This window comes from Anser brachyrhynchus (genome assembly GCF_964034855.1).
Source record: "Anser brachyrhynchus genome assembly, chromosome: 6".
Lineage (NCBI taxonomy): Eukaryota > Metazoa > Chordata > Aves > Anseriformes > Anatidae > Anser > Anser brachyrhynchus.
Window position 1 is genome coordinate 20,359,752 of NC_137700.1, and position 26,273 is coordinate 20,386,024.

General features: G+C 49.2%; 1 long non-coding RNA gene across 1 annotated transcript in view; it reads right to left on the reverse strand.

The window, feature by feature from the left end:
• The window catches only part of LOC308197226, a 126,890-nt gene that overhangs the window by 58,563 nt on the left and 42,054 nt on the right, over positions 1-26,273 (reverse strand). The window contains exons 17-23 of the long non-coding RNA XR_013952688.1: positions 23,018-25,387; positions 18,481-22,485; positions 16,295-17,796; positions 14,859-14,976; positions 6,346-6,560; positions 4,882-4,947; positions 1,838-1,922 (exon numbers count right to left, since the gene is read on the reverse strand). This is a non-coding gene — a long non-coding RNA (uncharacterized lncRNA). The remainder of the gene's footprint in view (positions 1-1,837; positions 1,923-4,881; positions 4,948-6,345; positions 6,561-14,858; positions 14,977-16,294; positions 17,797-18,480; positions 22,486-23,017; positions 25,388-26,273) is intronic.

The following is a 26,273-nucleotide window of genomic DNA, read 5'->3' on the forward strand; positions in this document are numbered from 1 at the left end:
GGAGACATGGGGTCCCCTCCTTCCAGCAGGGAGGGCAGCGTGGGCACAAGGCAAAGCCTTACCGTGTGCGGCACTGCCGAGGGAGCCAGCTTCACAGCGTGCTTGGCAGGCTGCACAGCGCTATCTGTTACGGCCCGCGTCTAGCCGAGGTTTTACAAAGCTTGCATTTTGCTGACAGATTGCCCAAAGACAGTAAAAATCAGTCACAGTCAAGCTTGCATTGACCTTCAGCCAACGGCTACGGCACGCTGAAATTACAGGAGAAACTCTGCGAGCTGCTTCCCTGTTCTCCTGACAAAGTTATTGCATATAAATTGTGTATTGATTAGAGGCAGGAAATGTTACTAAGCCTCTTTGGGAAAACTGGAGGGTGGAAAGAAATACAGGGACTGATGAAAGAGCTACTTTAATTAGGAAGGAAAACAAACTAGCAGGGGAAAAAAACAAACACAACCTCTCCTAAAGAGCCTCCCACCACAGATCTAGAAATCCGATCAGGAATGGTGTTATTTAAGGAAAGAAAGCTGGATTTTGGGACTGTTTTGGCTGGGCAACGGATGCAGGAAAAGGAGCTGGCTCCCTCCAGCACCAGCAAAGATGGAGGCTGGGGAAAAGAGCAGCTGCTCCTTCTGCACCTCCTGGATTTTGGACATTGCAAGGGGGAACTGATAGATCACCTAACAAGGGTGTAACGACCACGCTTATTTCTGCCTTCCAGCTCCAACTGCTTGCAGGGTAATTACACATTTTGGACTTATTAGCTGTAATTACTAGGTTCCCTAATCTACAGAATGTGTTGTTAGAGTCCTGGCAGCCCCACGTGATTTAAATACACTCGGAAAACTTTCTGCAGCTTTTTCTGCTCGGCCTCAAACCCTCGACAGCTACCAGAGGCTGTGGTTCCCTGACCTGGGACTGGCTCAAGGCAGGTTTCTGGGCTTATCTCAGAGCACGCCACACGCAAGTAACTCTTTTAGGCTTCTCCTACCTATCTGACTGGTAAGAGCCCAAGTTTCTCCCCAGCCCTGCAGCTGTCTCGCAGCCCAGACCCTGCCTTCGCCCCCAAAATTAAACCCACCCTGGCAATTACCGCCCATCTCCCTCTGCAGCAGGGTGAGCTGGCAGCTTGGCCGGGGCTGGAAAGGCAGAGTCCGTGGGAAAGCCTGGAATTCCCACACCTCGGACAATTAACTTCTCCACCTCCCATTTCCCAGGGCAGCTTAGCTTTGCTGGTGCAGCCTTTTTCCAAAATGCCTTTAATTTCACACCGATGCATGAATCAGAGAAGCCAATCTCTCGGTCTGTCCCTGCAGAGGTACCCAAGGGCAAAGTTGGCTCCACAGCCTTGGCCTTGGATGTAATGCCTCCAAAAGCAGCTGCCCACCCAACACCCCAAATCAGACAGTGCTACAGAGCTGAGCTCGACGTAAAAAAAACTGCAGAGCCCATACCCAAGTGCAGGGGGGTGAAGCTTGAAGGTGTTTCCCCTTCAAGTATCGAAGGAGAAAAGATAATCAAACAAAACCAGGGGAAAAAAAAATTGTGGCCAAGTCAGCAGCATCCCTGTTGCTATCCTGCTTATAGAAGTGCTCCAAAAAGCCTTGGAGGAGGAAGGAGAGGGAAATCAGGCACTTGTCAGGAGTCGGGACTGCCTGGGAGAGTTGACCTCTTTCAGTAGCAGCAAACTCCATCCCCACTAACAGACCTAATGCATCTCTCCAGGACAACAAAATGCAACGCAGTACAACGTTAAGTGATCTAAGGAAAAATTACTACGAAAATGCAATGTGTGACTTCTTGTTATGAGCACCTAATAGCCCTTGAAAGCAGTACTCACCTGGGGGAGCCTGGTGGCCACCTCACACCAGGCTGAACAGGAGAGCAATGGCAGCGTAAAACCAGAATATCATCCCTGGGACAATCTTGGGAGAGAAAAATAAAATGGTGACCACCATCTTTTAGTTTCCTTGGGAACCAACATCCCATCCGCGATGCAAACAATGAGCTACCCAAGTAGATAAACCCTGGGTCCTCTTCCCTCTGGGGAAGTCTCCAAGGAGCCTCCGCTGAAGTCAGTAGGGCTCAGGTGGGTTTGTGCAAACGTAAGAGGGAAGAATGTGGACGGCAGGCTTCGAAAGCAATGCCATGGGTATCTCTTGTGGCGACTCTGGATTTCTGGCCACCAACCTGCAGGTCAGCTGGCCAGATCATCCAAAAGTATCATTTATCTTATTGTATGCTTATTGTATGCCGCCTTGCTTCTCTATAGCAAAAAGCACTGTCCAATGCCTAGAGAAGAGAGTGGCTACAATGCTAATCATTAGAGTAGCAATTACTTATCTCATGGGCGCTCTGAGAGGCTTAATTAGTTAATATTTGTAAACCGTGATAAGCTCCGGAGATGAAGGATGCAAAACATCCATGGGAAGAGATGCTCTCAACCAAGCTCAGCCTCTGCCGGCTGAACATCCCCATACCGGCCAGAGAGCCCGGCCACTCCTCGCGGCAGAACCGCGTACAGTAAGGCTGAAAGACACCTAAGGGAGCATTCCCTGCTGCGTGCTAGCTCTCTGAAACCCAGCATGAATATGACACTAATGACATCTTTCAGAAATGTAATTAGCCTTCATTCATGGCAAGGTACATTAGGGAGAATTCAGAGGCTCGGCGAAGTGGGCTCCGGTGGGTGAGAACCAAGGCTTGTGCTTTGAAAGCTGCATTAGGGAAGGGGAAAAAAATAGAAAAGAAAATGTTCTAATATTACTTAATTACCCCAAGACATCCTCAGATGTAATCGAGCTTGGAGGGCTAAATGAAGGCAGCGCGCGTGAGACCGGCAGAGGCTGATGCATTTATAATGAGACCACTTTGCAAGGCAAACTAGGTCCCCACCGAGGGAGAGGGGGGCGAAGAGGAAGGACATGGGGGCTTGGGGAGGAGCTGTAAAGCACCTGAAGACCTGCCCATCACCAGCAGCTTCAGGTGGAGTCCTGCTCCCTGTGCTCGGGGTGGCAGGGCAGGCTGGATAGGAGATGGATGGGGTATGGTGCTGCCCAGCGAGGGGTGCTCAGAAAGGCCACCTCAGTCCCAAACACCTCCGTGAGCCAAGGAATTACCTGTCTCATGGTCTGGATGCTAAAAATAAACTAAAAAAAAAGATACGTTTGTGGCTAAAAACCAAACTGCTTTGCAGATCCAGCAGCATGGGGCAGCAGAGCAAAAGCATGGGAGGAAGGGGATGGGGAGAAAACCCCTGCAACCCAAGCTGCTGGCAGCAGAGCAGCAGCATGGAGCCGTGGCCCCAGAGGGATGGAAATTCCCACCCACCCATAGGCACCACGAGAAATGGAGCGTTTCAGTAAATCCACGTTATCTGTGCAGACAGGGGGAGCTGAAACCTGCACCTTATGGTGCCCTTCCCGGTTGGGAGCCCAAAGCTGAGTCATTTTGGCATCTAGGCATCCTCCTCCTCCTCAGAAAGCCTCTCCATGTATGCTGGGATGGGAAAAGCAAGCACAAGGTGTCCTCGGGGCAGGGCTGTCTCTGAGGATGAGAGGGAAACCTTCCCTTCCGTGGCCAGGGTTTGGCCCTGTAGCTCCCATTAACATTAATGGAAATGGCATGGCTGAATCCCAGTACTAAAACTCAGCCCTTTTATCCACACCACCAGAGGCCCAATACATGCTCACAAGCCCATTCCAGCCCTGATTTACATACTGTACAGAAGGAGACATTAAAACCCGAATGGTTTATGGTAATTAATGCTCATTTAAATATTATACTGGTAACTATCACTTCCAATTCTGCTCAGCCTGAAGGGGCTCTGTGTGCATGTATCTACGTACAGGGAGACTTTAGACGGATACTATATCTTCCCTCCTGATTGCTGCTTTCCCAGAAAAAGGATGTTTAATGTTTGCTAATTGTTTCACTTCTGGAAATTGCTGTGAAAAGCCACCACAGGAGAGCTGAATTGAAAAAAAAAATGTAAAGAAAGTAATAATGGGAAGCCCTGCCTGTGGCAGGGACGTATGAGCTGAACACAGTGCTGCTCGGGCTGTTTAAGCACTGCACCGGGTGACAAATAGCTATTAACACTGAGCTCCCTGTCACCGGAGAAATGAAGACTACGGAGATCAAACAACCTTTAGGTGGGAACAAAATGCATTATTTATCACCAATTAATCTTTTTTTTCCCCTCCTTGTTCAGTAGGGAGCCCAAGCAGTCAGACTGGGGCAGGAGAGAGCGTTGCCTTGCTGAAGGCCAAGGGGACCCATTGGGCACCTTTGGTGAACCTTGCTCTGATCTGCCCTTAGTGACACCCAAATGCCAAGGGGAAATAAATAGGTTGCACGGCTGATGGTGGTACAAAATAAAAGCTGGAGAGACTGTTTAGAAGGCTCACAGAGCAGCCCCAGCAGGCCAGGCAGGCATGGCCCCACAGCGCAGTCAGCACCAGACCCCAGCACAGACCAGAGGATGAACAAGAAGTGAAGATGCCCAATGCTCAAGCACCAAGGGCTCTGTCTCTTCCCTGCCCTGAGGAGCTTCCTCCTGCAAAGATGAAGGATGTAGAAATGTGTCCCTTAAGTAATGCCCAATATCCCCTCTGGCATCTATCAGATGGCCAGCCCCACTGCATCACAGACAAGCAGTTCCCTCTGGGAATATCTCCTGCACAGGACATGGAAAAGGGCCAGTGTGGTTTCTCTACCTCCTCCTCACCTCCTCCTCTTCTCTCAGCACCGGGAGCACAGCCAGAGAAAGCGAGACCTGCGCAGCACACCGGTGGGATGCAGTTATTAGCGGCTGCGGCAGCTGCCCTCCAGTCAATCTCAGCACGTGATGCAAATGGTAGAGATCAAATTTTGTCCCCTCACCTTCTCAAGGTGCAGCTGAGCTCTGCGGCGCACATACACTGAGCCCAAGGCCTCTCACGTTGTTCACTGCAAGATCAGATGGAGAACAGAGACAAGTGTGCATCACAGAAGTGCAAACAGCAGCAAAAGGGGAGCAGGAGGATAGAAAAATGCACTGTGTGAGTCCTGGCCAAACAAAACAACCAGCAAACCCACCCTCACAACACAGGCAAGTGATCAATGATCATGCCTTGTCAAAAAAAAAAAAACTACCCAGGGTATTTGACAGCCTCATGCTCACAAACATTGCTCCCTTCCCTCCCCACCATGGGAAAGCATGGGAAGCAGCAGCAGCAGAGCCCAGGAGCTGTTGCAACACCTCCATTATCCTAACAATGTTCTCTGCCCAATCCTTTCGTGCTCGGACCTGTCCCTTGGACCACAGAGGTCCCATTAGAAGAACCCAGGATTTTTTTTTGCAGGCAAACACTGAGCGATGCTGAGAGCTGTAAGCGAGAGTCCATACCTATTCCCATCGCTTGACAAGGTCTTGCAAGATCCATGTTTGCATTAAAAAGAAATTAAAAGGTTTTCCACTCCACTAGCTTGCCCAAAGCCTGCATACTAAATAGTAAATGCTACCTATGAGGTTGAATAAAACCTTCATAAAAAAAGCTAGCAGTCATTGAATACAACGTGAACAATGACATTGGGGAGGCATTGTTCTTCTTCTGCCTGATGGACCATGCTGAAACACCTGTTTCTTATCGTGAAACCGTTAATAACTGTCACCACTGAAATCGGTGCTGAGGATGTGTCATTAAGACAAGTTATTCCAGCCACCACCTAATTGAGAGAAAACAGCAAGGAGGAATAGAGGCAAAACTAGATCGCTGATAAATCCAGATATACGTCAAAAACAGACTTGTCCATGTGCCCACTGAGAGACCACTTGCCACAGGAAAAAACACCCACCAAACTCCCTCAGTCCACTTACCTGATGGCTGCTGCCTCCCAGATGTCTTCTAGCTGACATGAAAGACACAGCTGGATAACGATAGGCAATTTCAACTGATTAACTACAGACATTGACCCTTTCAATTAATTCACAGGGGATTTGTTTCATTCCAATCATCTCCAAAAGCTGCACCCTCCCCACAGAAAACTGTTTCTGGTCCAGCTTTTCTCCGACACCAATGGTAAGGGGGTAAGGGGCTGCTTACTCTGGGGTGTTTGAGGCAATCCTGACTCAGGGAGGAACGACAGAAAGGACATTTTGTACTTGTAAGGATGGATGTTTGCAGAAGGCGACCCATTAGGGGCAAAAGGTCTTTATCTTCTCAAAGAAACCTAGATTTGTGCGTTATGCAGAAATCAAATCCCCTAACGCTGGCGTGAAACGGACCTGGGGTTTGTGGTACAGGACTACCCCTTGTAACAAAGCCTGATGTTTGATGTGCTGCTCTGCTTGCTGGCTGTACCCACCTGATCTCTACGGTGGTCTACTGCTCCAGTAGGTCTCCTAGCTCTTCTCCTTCACCAGGAGGCAGCACCTCTGTCCCCTAGGTCTCTGGCACGAAGCTATGCTGTCCTTTCAAAGGCCCAGATTTGGACGTGGGCAGTGCAGGAGCTGAATCTGCAGGAACTCGCCGCATCTGCAAGGAGCCCTGAGAGCTCTCTGAAGTGGTTTGAGCACAGGCCTGTCAAAAAAAAAAAAAAAAGTCAATTACACTGACATTTTCCATCAAAAAGAAAAAATAAGTGGAAAATTCCTGCCTAGAGTGACTCTTCGCCCTCAGCCTGGGAATCCAGGCTGGAAGCTTCATCCTCCTCAAGAAGCACCAAGAGGCTCAACCAAGCCTCCTTCATTCCCTTTGCTTGAAACACCCAAGTTTATTTTCCTCTATGGCCTCTTGCTCCACAGAAACATTGCCTGGAAGAGTTTTAAAAGCAGCCGTACTTCTGCTGAGTGCGGTCACACCACTGAAGAGGCACCCGAGATGCCCTTGAAACCACCCGAAATGCATCTCCGAAGGTAGGGAAGCCTCCTAGCTCACAAGCAGGAGTTAATCCATTAGCACACCCGCAGAGCATCCGCACACGGTCCCGAGGTCAAAGCCAGCGCAGGCAACGGGAAAACAAACAGCAAATCTCAGCCCGAGCCCACAGATCATGCTCACAAATGATGCTTCAGCAACCCACACCACCTTTATTTTCAACTTTCCCCCTGCAGATGAGGGGGGATGAATCTTCCCCACTGACAGGCGCTGCGTGCCCTTGCCAGGTGTCAGACCTCAATCATCTTCATCCTGCTGCGTGCCAAGCCGTGCTCGGTGCTCTCGGGAGGCAGGGAACGGGTGGCCTCCTCTATCTTCCTCTGCAAACTCTGTGACAGCCCCGAAACCGATGGTTGAGGGGAGCAAAACACAACGCTCACCTGCTTAATCCCCAAAGGCAAATCCCTTAACACGTAGAACTGGGAGCCGTAATTGTAACCGGTTTTCAACCTTTTCTGCAGTGGAAATAATCACTTCAGCAGCACCGCCTTGCTTCCCAGAGACTTCTCTCTCCGCAGATTATTTTAAACTCATCTAACAAGGGGGAGCGAGGGTACAGCTTTAAGATTATTAAGATTAAAGGAGAATATTCAAGAGGGGCTGGGGGGATGCAGGTGTGGCGGTTACGGGTCGCTCAGGCTGATCTTAACAGCCCGCCAGCTTCAGAACCAACTCAAAGGCAAAAAAATAAGAAAATGGATAAGTTAAAAAAAATGATAAAGCGCAGAATGGATTTCACACAGATGGATTCTGCCAGGCAGGCCTGGTAAATATATTTTTTCCGGGAGATAACGGCTTTTTTTAAACAAAAGCCAATCTTTGTCTTTTGTGGGAGAGCTTGACCATCTGGACTTCAGAAAAACATTTGATACCGCGCCACATGGGCGAGTGATTTGTTAAACTGTAGGAGGGGAACATTACAATAAGAATTATGAATCAAAGAAAAGCTCTGCATAAAGAAAATAAGATTACAATAGATAATACCAAAAAAGGAGGCAGTCCGGAGGGCTTTTGCTGAGCAGGCCGTTCAGTGACTACTCGCGTTCAACACTTCTGCAACGACTGGGAGCCAACACTCATCAAACTCGCTTCTCAGAAGGCAAAACAACCCAAAACAATGAGTGGTGGTGGACTTCAGAAGGAAGAGATGGCTGTGAGAACTAGACCTGATGACTCTCAGTGGTGCAAAAATCAAAAACCAGGCTTAAATGACCGGTGGCACCGGCTTCCCATGCTAGATGGAAAGCTGTTGGACATGAGGAATGCAGAGAGCCACCTGCGTGGCTCAGCTGTCCTACAACATATAGGGGGGCACTGACACAATGCAAGCATAAAAAAGGCATCTGCAATTCCAAATAATTCTAAAACCATTCATTTCTAATGAAGAACATCTCGGGGAGATCATATCCTGGCTACTTAATGTCCATTGTCTGCAAGCAAGGGCCCGAGTCAGCCTTCATGGGAAAATGAGGTGCAAGGTTTTCCTTCTCACTCACTCTAGGAAGACTTTTCACAAGAATACAGATATCAATAGCTTCTCAAAACACAAAACGCCAAGAAAGATGGGAGGTCACGCAACGCAGCAGCTTCAAATATCGCCAGCCCTCTCCAAATGCCAGAGAGGAACTCAAACCCCTGGTTTCTCCTTCCTTGGGCAGGTCTATGCACAAGGTCTTCAGAAAGAGCAGCAGGAATGAAGCTAAGGGATTTTAGCAGAAATTAAACAGAATTCACCCTGGTGAATTTTCAAGACAAGATTCTTTGGGTAAACATTATTAAGCTTCCCTACGGAATGTAATTAGAAGTTCTGCCCCTTTTATCTAAAATTTGCACAAAAAAATAATCCATCACTGCATTAAGTGATAAAAAGGACTTTCCTTTTTTTTTTTTTCTTCTTAATAAAGAGTGTTCTTAAAGCCTTCCTTAAGCAGGTGAACGTTTCATTAGGAATCCTGGGCTTGTTTTAAGTAAATTTGGATCCCTCCTGAGTAAATCAGGAGGTAGATTCAGGTTTTACATCAAAATACATGACAATTGGCCTCAAAATTCAGAAGGTTATTCGAGAGGCGAGAAGACAGGAGCAAAAGCTGTCTTTAAAAGGAGAATTACTCAGGTTTACCCAGTAACTTCTCTGTTTATGGGCAAAACCCACTCACTGTGAGTAAGGACTGTCAGAAATTGAGACAAAATGGTTTTTAATCAGAGAATGTCAACTTGCCAAACACAAGATTTCGCAGAGAGGAGGAAGAAAGGCCATTTCAAATAGCAAATTTATTTACCCAGGCCACAGATTTTTCAGAGTCATCGTGGAGTTGTCAGTGGTTAAAAAAATAATAATTTTTAAAATGTGAAAAAAAAGAGAGAGAAAGAGAGAAAAGAAGAAAGAAAAGAGCCTCACAAAGCACAAATACCGTGGTATGTTGGGCACTGGCCAGGGATGCAGATGGCTCAGATTCAAGCCCTTCAAAGCAGGGATTTGTACCTCTCTGCCTCCAACATTCCCAGTGAGGCCCCGGCCACAATCCAGCCCCAGAGTTTCACACTCTTCTTATGGTTTAATAAAAATAATAATAAACCAATCTTGGTTTCATCTTAATGTAGAAAATGAACTTCTTTCAAAATCTCAGGGAGGATTATGGGATCAGAAAGAACCAGGTCCCTTCCCTCCCTGTTTCTGATTACAGCTAATTACTATCATCATTTCACATAAGTTTCCCCATAAAAATTCCATTCCCAGCAAACACCCCAACTGAAAGACTAAGCAGTCATTAACAGGAGCTGTCTCTCATTAAGATCGCTTTGGTAAGGAACAAGAGCTCCTATGGATGTGCACGCATGTCCATCTCAGCTAAGCCACCATTTAATAGCTTTCGTCCAGTCTTGATGTAGGGCAGAAATCTCCAGCTCCTGCAAGCTTCATGAAAACAAGTGGCCAGACAGATGAGAGAGGCGATAGCCCTACCAAGGACAGCCTGCTCAACCTCACTATGAGACATCAGAGTAGCCCCACTGGGGAAAGCCACAGGAGATCCAGCTCTGCACCTCCCACTGCATGCAGAAGCATTAAATTCTGGGAAAAAAAAATAATAAATCCCTGTCAATAACAATCAGCACTGCTAACAGAGAGGAGGAAGAGGCTTTTCTGCCCGGTGCATCCTTTTGCTGAGAGCAGCCGCTTCCACAGGTCGAGCGCTTCGCCACCGGCAGCTCCGAGCAGATGGCGCGGACACGCCTGAGCTGGAGAAGTCTTTTCTAATAAAACGCCTCTCCCAGAAATTAACTTCAATTAAGGCATGAGCACTTAATATCTGTATCTGAGAACATGCCTTCAACAGAGGCCGCTCGCAGCCTCTCACCTTGCACCTTCCCTCTCCATCCCTTTTCCAGGTGCCGCGTCCAAACAAAGGCTGGCTGCTGGGGAGAGCATCCTTTTACCTCCTGCAAAGACAAAGCAGCGCAGGGCTGCCTCTCCTTATTTTGGTCACAGAGGAAAGAGATGACATGCCCTCCTACCAACCTTTCCTCTCTCACCTTCCCCAGCATCTCCTCCCGCTCCAGGTACCGGCGTGGCGAGGTTGCTGCTAATTCGCGTGAAAACACGCAGAAGCTTCACGTCTTGGAGCTCCCCAGCCCTGCCCGTACATTTGACAAGGGGTTCAAAACTTGTTAAGAGGAGGGTGGTGGGAGGAAAAGCACTGACAGACAGTACAATTGTGTAAGCCTCTTTTCCTCAGGAAACCAGGCTAAAAATAATACCCTGCAATTTGACAGTCTCAGCCCGTGCCAGGGAGGATGCCGGAGCAGAGGCTGGCCGGGCTGCGGGCTCTGGGGCTGCCGGTGGAGATGGAGAGCACAGGGACAGCACCCACCAGCAGCAACAGCACCCATGGGACCAACCAGGGTCACCCCACACCCTGGCACACAGGGATGGGTGCTCAGGGTGAGACTTTGGGTGCTGCAGCTTTGCAGACCTCCTCCGCTGCATCACCTGCTCCTGGTGTTCACCTTCACATGCAGATCCATGCAAATCCCAGAAGAAAAAAAGAAAAAAGAAAAACAACAAAATCCAGGTTTTTATGAGCAAAAGGGCTCCTGCGAGACCTCTTAGCTACATGTGACAGCTTACATGACTTCACAGTGGTGCTGCTGCATTCATCAATCAATCAATAAATAAATAAATAAAATGTTTTTATTTTTATTTTTTCAAAGCACTTTTACTGTCCAAAATCATGCTCCCCCACCGTAAGAGGGAAATCTTGCTGTCACAGGCACAGTTCACTCTCCAAATCCTGCTCTGGTGGTGGAGGAGAAAACCCTTTGGTCGTAATTGCTATGCAAGGGTGGGGAGAGATCCTGATAGGTTTTATTATCAGGGTATCCAGATGTAAAACGAATGCCTGCAATATTTATACATGTCATCACTTATAATAAGTAGCCTGATTTGTCAAACGGAGACAGACTCTAAGATGTCAATTAGGAGGAGACGGAGGGCGAGGGGGGGGAAGTAGCACGCAGTATTTATCAGCGCTGCAGATGCCATTTCCTAAATGTCAAAAACAAAACCCTGAGAGCAGCTCCGAGCGGCGAAGGCACGGCCAGCAACCTGAAACAAGACAGGGAGGGCGAGGGCAGGCAAAGGCTGGAAGTTGGGCCGTGCTTTGGGGTCAGCTCTCTGCTCCTGGGGTGGCTCCGGCAGCCTGCAGAGCTCGGGGAGCGGGAGGAGAGGGAAAGTTTCCTCTGACTGCCCTCTAATGCCAGGTAGAGGGAAAGGGGATGGGTGCTGGAGGAAATCACAGGCACACAAGTCTGGAGAAAGGTGGCAGGACTCGAGGGCAAGCCCCATGAGCAGGTGAGAGATGCTGCCAACAACAGAGCAAGAGCCAAACTGCATCTTTGGAGAAACCAGCAGCACCCAACTGCACACCCAATACAGGGTATTTTAGGTATTTACTGGCAGGCATCCCCTTTTTTCTCAGAAATCATTAGCCCTGCAGAGAAGTGATGGGCAGAAGTCCTGCTGGAGGCTGGGGCACTCATGTTCCACCCGTGCTCACCTTGGCCGGGCAAAGTCTCCTCTGCTTGCCTGCAGCAAGACAACCGACACCGAAGTGTTGAAGCATTCATTTAAAAATTGGCAAGCCCTGGCCCCACCAACGCCAGCCCTAAAACCTGCCTCCCATTACACCCATCGCTGGTGGCACCCTGGAGTAGAAAGCCCCTGATGCAGAAGAGGGATGAGGAGCGAGAGGCCTCCCGCTGAGAGCTTTTGGGAGATGCACACCCAAAGGCAATGGAAACTTCGAGCCAAGCTCCCCAGATATTTGCACCCCTGGATTTCTGCCGCTGAGCCCCGTTCCTTCCCTTCACCCAGCAACAGGTGGCAGCAACCAAGTGAGCTGGCTGTGTCCTGCACCCCAACACCCAGCGGGGACCCTGGGCACCAGGTCCTTACCCAAAACCCCAGGCTCCCCTGCTGGTAGAGGCGGCAACAACCCCTGCACCTCTGCTGGCCACTGGGGGCTGTAACCACAGAGGACGTAGGGGACAAGGGCACTAGGGTGTCCTCCTACATGGGCAAGTGGCCCCGCAGGGACCATTATTAGCAACACCACAGCTGGGATGAAGGATGGTGAGATGGAGAGAGCAGAGACCTCCACAGAGTCTCATCCTCACTCCTGACAAAGGAAAATGAGCCCGGACTGCCTGAGCCGACAGCAACATCAGAGATAAACCAGGAGTGTCTCGCTGAAGGGCCCTTAGAGACACAGCTGCGTGTGATGGTGGCTTGTCAAAGCAAGGGAAGGGCACGCAAGAAACACCTGCAAGGAGTGAGAGCTCAATCCTCGAGACCAAATTTAACAGGGAATGAAGTAACTGGAGTGCATTTTGTCACTGAAGATGGTGCACCCAGACAAGGTTTTGTCCCAGCCGCCTTCTCCCAGACTCACGACAGGCAACACCCTACGTGCTTCTTGAATCAGATGTTAAAAGAAAATATCCTAAAGCAAAGAGCTTTGTGGGGAGAAACATGGTCTCAGAGTCCATCTGCCCCTGGGGAAGCGATGTGGCACCTCAGACAGCAAACACCCAGCGAGCATCCCCACAGCCACCAATGTCACCCCGCACCAAAGTCACCACGAGGAGTCCTGCAGGACTCCCGAGCCAAACCGAGGGAGATGCTGACATTGGGATTCGTCTTGCTTAACTTAATAACTGCAGACACCTACGTCTGAGCTACTCATTCTGCACGCCTGTCTCTCTGTAATGAAGAGAAATAGGCACTTTTAGGATACAAATCGATTTTAGGCGTCTGTGTTAGCGGATAAAACCTGAGCTGAAAGCACTCGTGCTGGGGAAGTTGCAGCCATCGAGGTCCAGGCTGGCTGTGTCCGTAGGCTTTTCAGAGCAGAGATAAAAAAAAAAAAAAAAAAAAAAACAGGTTTTGGGGCCAATTCCCTCCCAAGCACAAGATGGGGAGCTGCAGAAGGAGCCGGCGCCTTCACGAGGCGAGAACTGATCTCCGGAGACAGCCGTAGCTGCTGGGCGAGCAGGGTCATCCTCGCCGCCATCAGAGATGGAGCAGCCAGCCTTCCTCCCCTGGGGATGACAAGCACATTAGCACCTTCTTCTTGTTGACAGTTTGTTTTCATCCGAGCTCTCCACTAATTATTTCCTTTTGATTTGGAGACTTCAGAAGAAGAGATGCCGCAGTGGCTTCCAGATACCCGACGTGGGGCTGGAGCAAGGGGGGAAAAAGCCCCGAGTGAGACTGGATGGGGAGGCTCGTTCTTGTCCCGGCATCACACAAGCAGGAGCTTCTCTTTAGAGATGTTTGGTGCAAATAAAAACCAGAGGCCAGAGCTGAGAGCCACAGCACTCACTGAGATTTGGGGCTGACTCAGGGAGAACCGACACAGTGAGCTCCTGAAGCAAGACTGATGGCACTAGCAACGTACCCAAGCCAGGCAACACCTAAAAGCATCCCAAAACCCCCACAAGGATACACAGGGTTACCTGAGCAGTCAGCTTTCAAACCTGGAGGGCCACTGTACCCCTCTGGGCCTGTACCAGGTATGAAGCATGAACTTCTGTAATGCTGCTTCAAGTTATTCCACGGGAAGAGACTCACTGAGCAGCAGCAGGTCAGCGAGGGTGATGCAGACCAGTGGCTTGGAGAATTCTTGTTTTGACCAGTAACTGAAGATCAGAAAGGAAAGGGCACACTCAGGTGGAAGAGGAGGTCTTGAATGGGAGCGGACACAGCCTGGGCCAAAACACAGCCAGTGCAGGGCACAAAATGCCTGCTTTACCTGCTCCATCCCATGCAAACGCCTTGCTGCTCCCACCAGCATCCCTTAGTCCTATAAAGACTGGGTTCCATTCACCCCAACACCATCACAGCACACCCACGAGGTGCTGCTAGCACCCCTGGGACACGGTCCCTAGCGCCCACGGGGCCGGTGAAGTATTTGCATGCAGAAATTCTCCACCCGCTCAGAGCTCTCTCGAGCCCCTGCATTTGTATTAAATGGTCTGGTAGAGATTTGCCGGTACTTTTCAGGCTCTGACAGCCCTGTTTTTATTTCAATTGCCTCTAAGCCACTTCATGAAATTTTCATATATAAATATGGAAATATGCAAAAGCCCTCCGATTTATAGGATCTGACACTGCGGTTTAAGCGAATCCCCAATGATCCTGCCTCCCTCCCGTGCCCCCTCCCGCAGCACCCCGTCCTCTGGGCTCCAGCCACTCTGTGCAGAGCCAGAATCCTTCCCGGGTGGGCTGGGGGCCACATCCACGCTGCCCTTCGCCTCCCAACCTGCCAATCTCCTGTCATTTGTGCTGGGTCCTGATGTGCAAGGGCCTGGGCTGCTGCTTTGCTGCCCTAAGTGGTCACCGCCACCAAGTCAAGAGCCACAAGGACGTGTTGGGAGCCTTACCTGGGTTATCCAAGGCCTTCCTGCCCCCTTTTTCTCCCTGTGGTCTCATTCCTTCAAGCTGCTTCTCCTGTGCAAGCGGGTTCATACAGCAGTGGTTCTGAGGCAGGACAAGGCAGCCCTGCGGACACAACCACAGTACTGAACAGCAGAGAATCCACACAGCTGGGAGATGGATACTGAGTGCAACAAACCCCCTAACCCTGAACTCACTACGGCAGAAAATTCCCCCAAAACCCTGCAGGGACATGTCTGAGATGCGTGGCTGCAGCAAACCCCTGCATGTTTAAAAATAATTAAGAAATAAAAAAGTCAAGATGAAAGCAAAAGTAGCCTATACGAGGCCAATGCTCGCCCTGGTTTAAATTACTCCAAGTCAATTAAAAAAGGGAGAAGGTAACACATGCTCGCTGGTGGAGTTTTAAAGTCAAATCAGTGAGCTGGAGAAAATGGCTAGCTGGCAACAGAAGCTGGTTAAAATCACCTTCTGGCTGCTGTACATTTTCTATAGGTGCGCCATGTTCTCCCCAAATACTGCCCTGTCTGCCCAAATTGCTGCAGCCCAGGTGGAGGCTCCTCCACGGCTCAGAAAGCAGCTGGAGAATGGCTACAGCATCCTCTGCTCTTCCCCTGGTTTGGGTACAGAAACTGGAAGTTTGGCTTCACAACAGAGGTTCATTTGTAAGCTTTAAGGACATCACAGACAAGCCCGGCAGAGATGGGTCTGATTTACCAAACGCAAGCACTGCTGCCTTTGTTTGACAACCTGGTAGCTGCAAACACAAAACATCCAAGCACAAGAAGGCAGCAGCACCTCCTCGCAACGTCTAGCACTTCTCTTGGACTATTTTTTTTTTCCCTTTTGGCCTATTCTCTCCATCGAGAGAATTTCAATTTCCCTCCAAAAGCAACTTGACAGAGACCAGAAGAAAAAAGCAGGGGAAAAAAGTGTTGGCGCAGCTTTTACCAAAGGAGGTGCCTAGGAACAGCTGTACTGGAGCATGTAATTCCCTCAGATAAAGAGCGTTTGTTATTTTCTACAAGACTTTAAATTCAAAGCCGTAGGTTGGGTGTTCGGCCTACCCTTGGTTATCAGATTGACATGTCCTGATCAACCAAGGAGAATTAACCTCCCAGAGAGCAGAAAGCACTGATTATTTTAAAAACAAAATCAAAGATCCTTTTCCAGCTCGGCTCACAGGGACAGCCGGTTATTTTAAGGCGATCCATGCAGATACACCCCTGGCTGCACATGCCCACCCACCCGCGGACCTGCTGAGCCGCCACACGGCGGGATGGAGAGGAGCAATGAATGTTCCCCCCTGTGCAGCTCCAGAGATGGCATTAACCCATGGGCAGGTCCTTCTGTGGGCAGCTCAGCCCCATCTTTGCCAGGATTTATTTATTTAGGGAGGGCAAGGCAGGCTGTCGCGACTCACCGAGCCCCCACGGCAAGCTCCACCACGTCTCCTTCCTTCCCTCTCCACCTCTTCCACCGGCTGCCGCGTCGTTCCTCGACATGAATCATACCACCATTAACGTGTGACACCATTAGCTTTCGCTGTCACCAGAGCTGACAATTCAAAAGGCCCTCGAGAGCTGTCGGCAGAGACACAATAAATGAGATCTCTTAATTAACACCTCCCTTAACTAAATAAATTCACTTTATGCGGCTGGTAAGACGCGTCTTCACAGTTTGAGGGCGAGCAAGGAGCTGAGAACGTTGCTCCCCGGCTCTCCTCTGAGCCAACAGAAAGGCAAAAATTACAAGCTTACCACTAAAAGAGACCTTCTCCTCCAGGTCTGAACCCCCAGTTGCAGTTTTTGCTCCTGGAGGAGATTTCACAGTCCAAAAGGACCACAGAACAGCATCAAGGCCAAAACCGTATTATATTATCCAGGTTGCCAACAGGGCACCCTGCAGAGATGCAGCCAAAAATGTCTTCCTCCTCCCTCTCTGTTGCCTGCTGGAGCACGACAGAGGGAGACACTCTTCCTTCCCCCCCTCTCTCAAGGAAATTGATTTGCTTTTTAAAGAGATTTCAACTTGAAATCAATGTCTCAAATTGAGGTTTATAGTTGGTGCAGGATTCAAACTGGGTCTGTTTGTTACAAGGCCGACTCACCAAACCAAAGCACTGTGGTTGTCATCAATTTGGCCAGAACTTTTTTTGGAAAAGGAACCATTTTCCTGCTCAAAACCAGTTTATAGGAGAGAGGGCAAAAAAGACGGTGCTATGGCCAGGTAAAACAGCAGCTGGCAGTGGCTGATACCCCAAAGCAGTGCCCACCTTCTCTGCAGGAGCAAGAGCAGAGTCCATTAAATCAGGGAATGGCATGGGGTGGATTCTCTGATGTGTACTAAGGGCCTGAGTTGCTCTGTATTTCCCCCCAAGGGGAGCACCAGCACCACACCTCCTCTTTGCCCAGCTCCCTCTCCTCACCTTTGAAAGCCTGGATCAAGGATTGACTCTTATCTCCTCCAAACACAGCTTGACCTCTACCATAGTTGCACAGCAAGTCCTATTACTTTGGGGTGACTCAGAGCTAAAAGCTGATTATTACAAGCCAAGGAAGGGACAGTCCAGCTACTTCACTGTTTACAGCTTTTATCACATAAAAATCCACCTGCACTAGCTATAAAAACAGATAAAATCTCCCAGCAAGGCTTGCTCTACTCAAGATCCCATGTCACTAACAAGGCCCTGTCTGCTCTGGGAATCCCCCCTGGAGTGCAGGAGCCCTGGAAGAAGCTACAAGGTTTTCCTCCGATTCAATCTGTCCTGTGATCCTGGCTTAGAGTAGCTCTGGAGACAAACTTAATGCTGCCAATACAGCACACCGCCGTGCTGAACGGGGTCACGCAGCAGGCTGGATCAATGCTTCCATCATCTCGGCACCAGCAGCCACAAATGTGCACTCGCAGCAAAGCCACTCTTCCCTACAAGCCCACAAGCGAGGGCAGAAGGAAAGAAAAAAGAAAAGCAGGTTAAAAATATATATATATATATCCCTGTTTGTATACCAACAGAGTTATTTCCACACCCAAAGCACAGGATGCTCATTCGCAGCAGTGTTTTCACTTGCTTCAAGGCTTCAGGGAGATTTTGTCCCCTGTCATTGCAACAGAATGTAAATGGTAAGTGTTGGTCACCGAGGCTAGCGGTGTTCAGCGGCGTGACATTTATTAGAGCACGTTTCTGCAGCCTGGGCACTGCTGCATGAGACCGACTGTTTTAAAAAGACACTGACTGCTTCCCTGCTCCCCTCTGGGAAGGGCTGGCGGTGGGGATCACGAGCGTGGAGGCAAGGAAAGGAGATGTCTGAAGGTGGAGAGGAGAGTTTTAAGGATGTGCTTGGTCCCCGTCCATCCCCAAGCTAACTTGGAGGGAGGAAGGGGACTGCTGGGAGAAACGGCAGCAGTGCTGGGAGAACTGCAGGAGCCCGCGGGCGAGGAGCTGTTGGGAAGCCATCACAACAAAGCAAGGTTGCTGGAGGAGGGAGTGCAGGGGGTTGGCATCCCAGCGAAATGAGACCGCACACAGCCAGCCTCAAAGTCTCTTTGGGGTTTCTCAGAGCCCTGGCGCCACTAGAGAGGATTTGACGAGCTGAAAAAACAACTCACCTCGCATTTTAAAAAGTGTCCATCTCCCACAGCTGAAAAGGGAAGAGAAGAGGAAGGGAAAAAAGTGTGAATACCCCATACAAACTGCAAGGGAAGGAAGGATTCGGGAGATGTGCGACAGAACCCAGCTTACAAGTCAACCTTCACTTACGTTTCCTGATGGAATTAAAATGAGTTTGCCTGTAATTGCCTCCTGCCCACGCTTCCCACCTCGCTTTTCTCCTCCTTCCCCTCTCTAGGAGGGGCATCCCTCCTCTTCAGTGAAAGGATCGGCCTGGTCTCACCTAAACCCCAGGGCCCAGAGCTGCAATAAGCCCACCAGCCAGCACCCAACTCAGTTTTCTGGCCAAGTGGTCCCTCCAAGCACAGGGGGAGATCCTCCTGCCACTTAAAGGTGAGCACTTTCCCATTTGACATTTCTTCAAAGTTACTGATTCCACAGGAGAGGGAGACATAAATTGAAGTTCACTTTTCTTTAAAAATTCCCCCCTGGGATTTTCTCCTCCGGAGCCAGGACAACCCGAAGTCCCGTGGGAAACGAGCTGGAGGACGAAGCCGCGTGGGACTGCTGGAGGGGACGAGAGCCCTCGCAGCGCTGCCATCACCGCCGCACAGCTGCCCTGACCTGACATCAGTGCCTTCATCCTCATCTCTCCTGTCCAACACCCCCAGAGCTAAGTGAAAGAAGTTTTTAGAGGGGCAGGCAAGCAAAACGGCACTTTCACAGTGCTACCAGCACAACCACCATTGCCTGTTGGCACTGTTGCAGCTAAAAGCAGCAGTAACGACCCCAAAAAGCACAGTGCAACCTCAGCTCAGTGCAAGACCGAGGTCTGAGCCCCCAAGCCCCAGTGCCATGCACCTCTCTCACCCTCCCCCCTATACAAAATGCAATTTGAGGGCTTACAAGACAGAGCACAAACCCATTTGCTCCCCCGCTGCCAACTCCCTTTTGTTCTCCCTAAGATGTTCTCAGGTCTCAGCCTTACTGGTTGCTCAAGGACTATGTTTAGAAGCTCATAAATCCTTTCTTTTTCTAAAAAAGAATAATTTTTGAAACTAATTCTTGGTTCCCTGCTGCCTTCATGGACACACCTCAGCTAAAAACACAGTTTTGATGACATATCATTCATCCAAGACCTGAGAGGGAGCAAAGAAATTGTTCACTCACTCCACAAACAAGCAGAGGAAAGCAAATATCCCTTCCCATTCCTGCTGTTTCATTAAACTAATTTTATGCATGAGGTGAGATTGCATCTTTCCTTAAAATAATAATAATAATAATAATGAATACATTTTTCTCCAGTGACAGCATCGGTGATGGGGTTTTGCTTTGCAACGACCTAGACGTTTCAGGAGAATGCATCTGGAAGACGCCTGCTTACAAAATGCACCACAAACAGCCACAATTAGCATCCACAGGCATTGATGGAGCTTTCGGGGTTATTCAGGATCAGGAAGGTCATGATACCAAACCACATGGAAGACAGACTCGAGCTCCTCTCCAAAGCAGTGTCCTTCTGAGGGCCGATCAACGCCCACAGGATTCTCCACACAAGCGTACTGAAAGAGCAAACGGAGACAACTAAGGCAGAGACTCACAGGTACTGACTGTTAGAGCGTTACCCTTCACAAGTCCAGAATGGGACTCTGAAAGAGGACGCCAGGTATCACCCCGCTGAAAGAGTCACCACCAAAAACTCACCACCCGACGTGAGTGGGGAATCTCCAACCCCCATGTCCCCTGGAGAGAGCTCAAGGAGGTCTCCAGCTGGTCCCTCTTTCCAAGCCCAAAACCTAATAATGCATAGTCATTTTGGAAGGCTGTTAGAAGCAAAGTTACGGATGCTGCTGGACCCCATGGAAAAAACAAACGTGTTTTGCTAGATTGGGCACCTTGATATTTGCAACCCAGGTCATGGAGCACAGGGCAGCACAAAACAGCCACTGAACACATCCTCCTCTTTCTTTCTCCATTTAGCCAACGCCAGCCCCCAGATCAGGGCAAAACCCCTCGTGGATCTGTTCCTCAGCAGCTGCTCCATGGCACCCGCAAGCAAATCCCACCGGCACGGGCACAGAAGCTCTCTTGGCATCTCATAGACCGCTGCTGGCCATCAGGAGAAAGAGCTCGAGAGCAGGGATTAGGCTGAAAATTAAAGACTTTTTCCTTTACACAAGGAGATAAGGCTCACCAGAGAGGTGCAAAGGAAGGCAGCTCAGCTCCGAGCTCCAGCAAGGAGTTGAGCCTGGTTTTCCACTTCATCAAACAATTTCCCCCTCAAAAGAGCTCAGAGGCAGCACGTTAGTGCAGTGACAGCAGGAGGGGGTCAGAAAGGGACCGGCTGTGCTCGGCAGAGCAGCTGGACTCGAGCACAGCGCTGCATGGCACATGGGCTACCAAAGAGTTCCTGATTTGCTCTCCAGCCACATGCAGGGGTCTGTGAGCAGCAGCACTCCCCTGCACCGCACAGCAGGGCTCAGCTAGTAAAATCTTAATGCCAAGGCATCCTCATCAAGGAGAGCCGAGGTAACACTAAATAAATAAAGAGAAGGTACAGGAATTTCAATATGCTTTTTGCTAGTTTAGGACCAAAAAGCACCGAAGGCAGAGTCTGAGAACAAACCTGGATATGCGGCGCTCTGAAGTCCTCCTACAGAGGCATGACACAAGGGGCTTAATTTGGGGGGAGCCCAGGACACAGAGCTACCAGCTTGGATTTAGCATGCAAGGTTTGACCTGCTTGGGCTGACAGCAGGTACAAGATCGGGTAAGATAAATAAAATAAACAAAGCTCTCCCAGGAGGCTGAGCACCTCAAAGATGGAAATTCCCCTGGGGCAGAGGAAGGCCCCTTTGGGGCTGCATTTCTCCAGCTCTTCATTTGAAGCACCCAAGCCCAGCTTTCTCCAGGGCCAGCTCTTCCCAGCTAGGGGAAGGCACTCATTTAGCTCCACAGCCCTTCCTCCTGGTCCCGTCCATGAGGTTTGGGCACTCAACTGCCCTTCCCCACAGAGGGAAACGCACCAGAACCTGCTGCACAGAGGGCTCCTGCCCTGCTGAGAAAGCTCAGGTCTCTGGTCCTCCCACCAATGATTTATTCCACTTCTCCTGCAGCCCAGTTATATGCCAATACATTAAGGGAATAAAAAACCTTGATGTGTGCCAACTGTTGCTTTACTAAATTAGTTTGGTTGGCTGTATTGTTTCGGATTCTTTTAACGTATTCTGATCAGATACCTTCTCCACGTTGCTTTATGAAAAGGATAAGAATTCATCTAAAACCTGCCGTAACAACAGGGCAAGGGAATGGAGTTTTGTAAAAGATGGGCATTAAGGGGGTTAGAACCGCACGCGAGGCATTGGGTTAGGAAATGAGGTGAAGCATCACAGCGAAGGGGGGTTATTTTGGCTGCACAAAAACTTCCTTCCTTCCCCCAAAGCTTCCACACGTGAGAAGATTGATAACGATAACTAAATATATAATTGAGATGAAATGAAGGGAGCGTAAAGTTCAACCAGATGCACTCGCTAGTCCTCTGCATGCACACAGCTCTTGCAAAATAGAAGCATTATCACAAAGCCTTGCTCCTTCATCAAGAGGAATTGTTTGAATATCTGATGTAGCATGCGTGTGGCCAAGGCTAGTTAAGCGCTGACACTCAGAGAATACAAATGAAGGCAGGCACTTTTAAGGGCCCTAAAGGAAATAGGTACCCAAAACACACAGGCAAGCATCTAATTCCTGTGAAAACCCTGTATTTCAACTTACTTGCTGAAGAGATTTCTTGAGATAACTCAGAAAGCTAACAGGATATGCTACAACGATTTTTTTCCCCCTTATGGACACTTGGGATTCAGTGTTATGATTGGGTTGCAAGCGAAATTTGGTCCTGTGCTTCTTCTTGCAAGACCTCCAGCCTTTTGGGAAGCTTCAGAGTGCATTTACTAGTTATTATGGTAATAACATGAAGAAAGGCTCCAGCCTGGTGTAATGGGTACAACCTGCAAGAAAAGAAACCCCAGTTCTTCCTCACATCTATCCACTGCCCATATTTTTTTAGCAAAAAGGCAGCTTAAAGATGTAAGATGTGTTGCTGCACCCCAAACAAACAAATAGCCAAGCAAGCCTTATAAATCTTACAAGCCAAGCCAAGGTGAACTCAGCGATCTCCCTGCCTGTGTCCTCCTCACAACAGTTTGACGGAGACATGAGCAAAGGCACACCAAAACGTGATTAGGGTATTACGAAGCATCTCTCATTTCCCAGTCCTAGAAAGAGCTGCGTAAGTGGGGCATCTCCCAGAGCTCAGACTGCAAATTACTCCCACTGGGCTCCCAAGGCTGCTCGGCATCTGTGGCTTACAGGGAGGCAAACAGGAGTAAGCAGGATTTCCAGAAAAGTCCTCCTCCATCAGTGGGACATGTTATTTTCAGGGCCAGATTGTGCAAGGGCAGGAAATAGGTTCCCAACACCATTTTGTGCCTATTGAAGCCATGCAGAAAGTAGTGGAAATCCCTCCAGAGAGGCTCTTACCTGCATGGGGCTTGGCAGAGCCACCTGGGTTGTGGGATGCTGTCTGTCCCATTTGGGCTCCTTCCCCATTCAAGAAGGACAGAGGGACAAAGAGATCGATAAAGAGATTGAGATAAAAACTGAAGAATGCTTGGATCCAGGGGGTTGCGAGCAGGTTATCAAAACATCCCAGACAGCTCCATTTTATACAATTGATTTTTTCTCCTCCTCCTAGAAGGGCCAGGATCACAGAACTGAAAGCCTAAAACTGTGTGCAATAATAATATAAAGCACCAAGAACAGAGCAAGCTCCTAACCAGGCAGAAAAGTCTCTCCAGTCAGAAGAAAGCCACCTGCATTCGGAAGAGAGTGAATCCAGCAACCCATATATGCATCAGGGACAGGTAGGAAGGAGGGCAGCGATGAGAACTGGCATAAGAACTGGCATACTGAGTATAAGGCTGACTCTGGAATCGAAGGAAAATAAGGGAAGGAGCAGGAGCACTGGCCTACACAGCATTCCTGGTCCACCGGGGCTGCCCCCCCTGCGAGCTCCCGCTAAAAGCAGGAAGGGTTTTATCCCCTCTAGTCCCACAGGGAGGCTGGGCCATAGGCTGATTGCTCTCTAATTGTCAGAAACGATCTTCCAATTTCCAGGCTAAATTTATTCTGGGCTAGTTTATGTACATTTGTCCTTGTGCCAGCACTATCCTCAGGCATAAATAGTTCTCCTTCACTGATGCTCTCCCCCCTCCCCATCTTCCACCAATGTATTTACACGCAGCACTCTTCCTCAGCTTAATTTTGATAATTTAATTAAGTCAGGCTTTCCTCGCCTTCCCTCCGAACATGAGCTCCCTTTCTCTTATCGTGTTAGTAGCCCTTCCCAGCCCCAGCTCTTGGGTCCAGCTCCGGTGTCCCTTTGAGGAAAACACAGGCCATAAAATCACCAGCAGTGCTCTCTCCTAGAAAACAGATGCTCACGAGCAGAGTGCCTAATTGCAAACTAATAGAGACAGGCTCGTGTTTTATTCCATCAGCTATTTTGAATCAGGCAAAGATCATAAATAGTGTTCTGGAGCACGGGCAGGTCCCATATTGCTTCGTAATGTATTCAGCTTACAGTTTGGCGACGTTGACTCGCTGCGATCCTGAACAGTTCTTCTTTTTCCAATTACGCTCTGCCACTTTGTGAGGCCATACAATGAATGACAGGTTAAATATTGTCCTATTTGGGGTTCGAAAGTGGATCGTATTGCAGGAGGAGAAAGCTATGTCCTGCAGAACGGAGGGCAATAAGAAGTGTCATTCCCACTTCTCTTGCTGAAGGAGAACTTCACAGCAGACTGAGGGATGTAAATATTCCTGCTTTATTTATCCAAGGCAAATCCATGGATTTCATAACAACTAACGGTTATGCAAAAGTGGCAGAATATGGCCACTACAAGAGTTACATTTAGGTGATCACGGCTAGGAAACTTATATTGAAGAGTTTTAAAAGAGCCAGCTCAGGAGCCATTTGGACCATTTAATGTTCACTTTAGTAAGAGCCTGCAAAGCTGTCAAAAAAGGAAAAAGCCAACATCATATCAATATACATACAGAGGGGGGTATAGCAAGGAAATCCACTGAGCTTAAGGAAACTGGCCTTATTGCTATTTTCTTTAAAGTCTGCTAAACAAAAGGAATAACAGATTTGTCATGCCACTAGTATTTCCTGTCAAAGTAGATGCTGGTACTTAGCACAGCTTTCCTTCAATACAAGTAAAAAAGGATTTATAAATGTAGCTAACTGCCTGAGGACTCAGGCAATCGCCCCCCTAACTATTTCTGGGGGGTGGTTAATCGCTGGATGGGACATCTTAAGAAAAGCAGGAGCAGTAAAACTTGGTGTCTGCAGCTGGTATGAGGTTTGTGTGGCCACTGACCCCAGGGAGGTGCCAGCGCACTACAAGGCAGTGAGGAGGGACCCAATTTTGTCCCCACGTGCCATCATATCACTGCTGAGTAAAGCATTATTTTAATATTGTATCCCCCATTGGTTCACTGCACAACTGGGAAGTGTTTTGTGGGATGATTTTGGTCACCCAGTGAGTAAGGCAGGCTCCTCCAGCCAGAACAGAGGAGGAAAGGTGCAGCTGGAGACCCATTTGCTGTGGCACAGCTACCAGAACTAGCAGAGAGAAATGGAAATATCCTCAAAGAATACCTAGCCCTTCAATAAATAAGGAAAGCTGTTGCTGAGATGTAAAATAGCAAGGCGTTACTCACACGAGACAGAACTGTAGCAGGGTGCAGTAGGGCCAGAGGAACAGTTATCTCCAGCCGCTCGCTCATTTCTTTGTGGAAATCACATCTGGTGCTGGCTCAAAGACACACAAGCCATGACAGCTTCCAACAGCATTAGAAACACGACCAATACATCAAAAATTTGTCAAAATGACAAAACTAGCAGGAGAATAGAGGGGGAAATATGTTCTTTCCAAGGACCTCCATGGGGGATTTGCAGGAGTCGGGTGTTAAAAAAAAAAAAAAAAAAAAGCAAAGAGCCAGCATTCTCCGAGACAACTATTTTTGTGTGTGATTCCTCACTTCCAAGCTGCTGGGGCTTTTCTGAACCAACAATTGCAGTCAGAAGGGAGAAGTGTCCACTACAGAGGACTCAGGACAGTACTGCTATGGGTTTTCTTCCAGATAGAAACAAGTAGATCTAATAGGAAAGCATCCCAGCTAAGGGAAGATTATTAATATTGAGAGCATCTTGATGCAAAGCATCTCATGCTAGTGAAGGATCAGCGTTTAATTGCAGTGCTGCTTCCCTACAGCCTGCACTGTTCCCTTGCGAGATGCTTGGGGATGGGGGACCCAAGGTCAGGCTGTCCCCCAAGCCACCAAGGAAGAACTGGGGAGCAGCTGCCCCATAGGAGGGGACATCGCTGGCGGAGATGGATGGCCAGCCCCGGGGCGGCACGGCAGCATGATTGATTCTCCTCGTTAGCAGGGGTGGTTAAGTGGGACGGAAGGGTGGCCACGCTGCCGACGGTGGCCTGGGGATGAGGAGAGCAGTTTGTCTTGCTGAGGTTTGGTGTGAGCGGGGTGTTCCCAAGCATGACAGCAGGCAGGAGGAGCAGCAAGTCCTTGCTGCTTCTAGCATGGCGCTTACCACGTTTACAGCCGGGGCTACGTGCCGCACCGCAGCATGGGACGCTTCCATACTGCTGTCACCCCAAAATAAAGCATCCCCTGGAAACCCAGTGCCTGCAACAACCTACCTGTT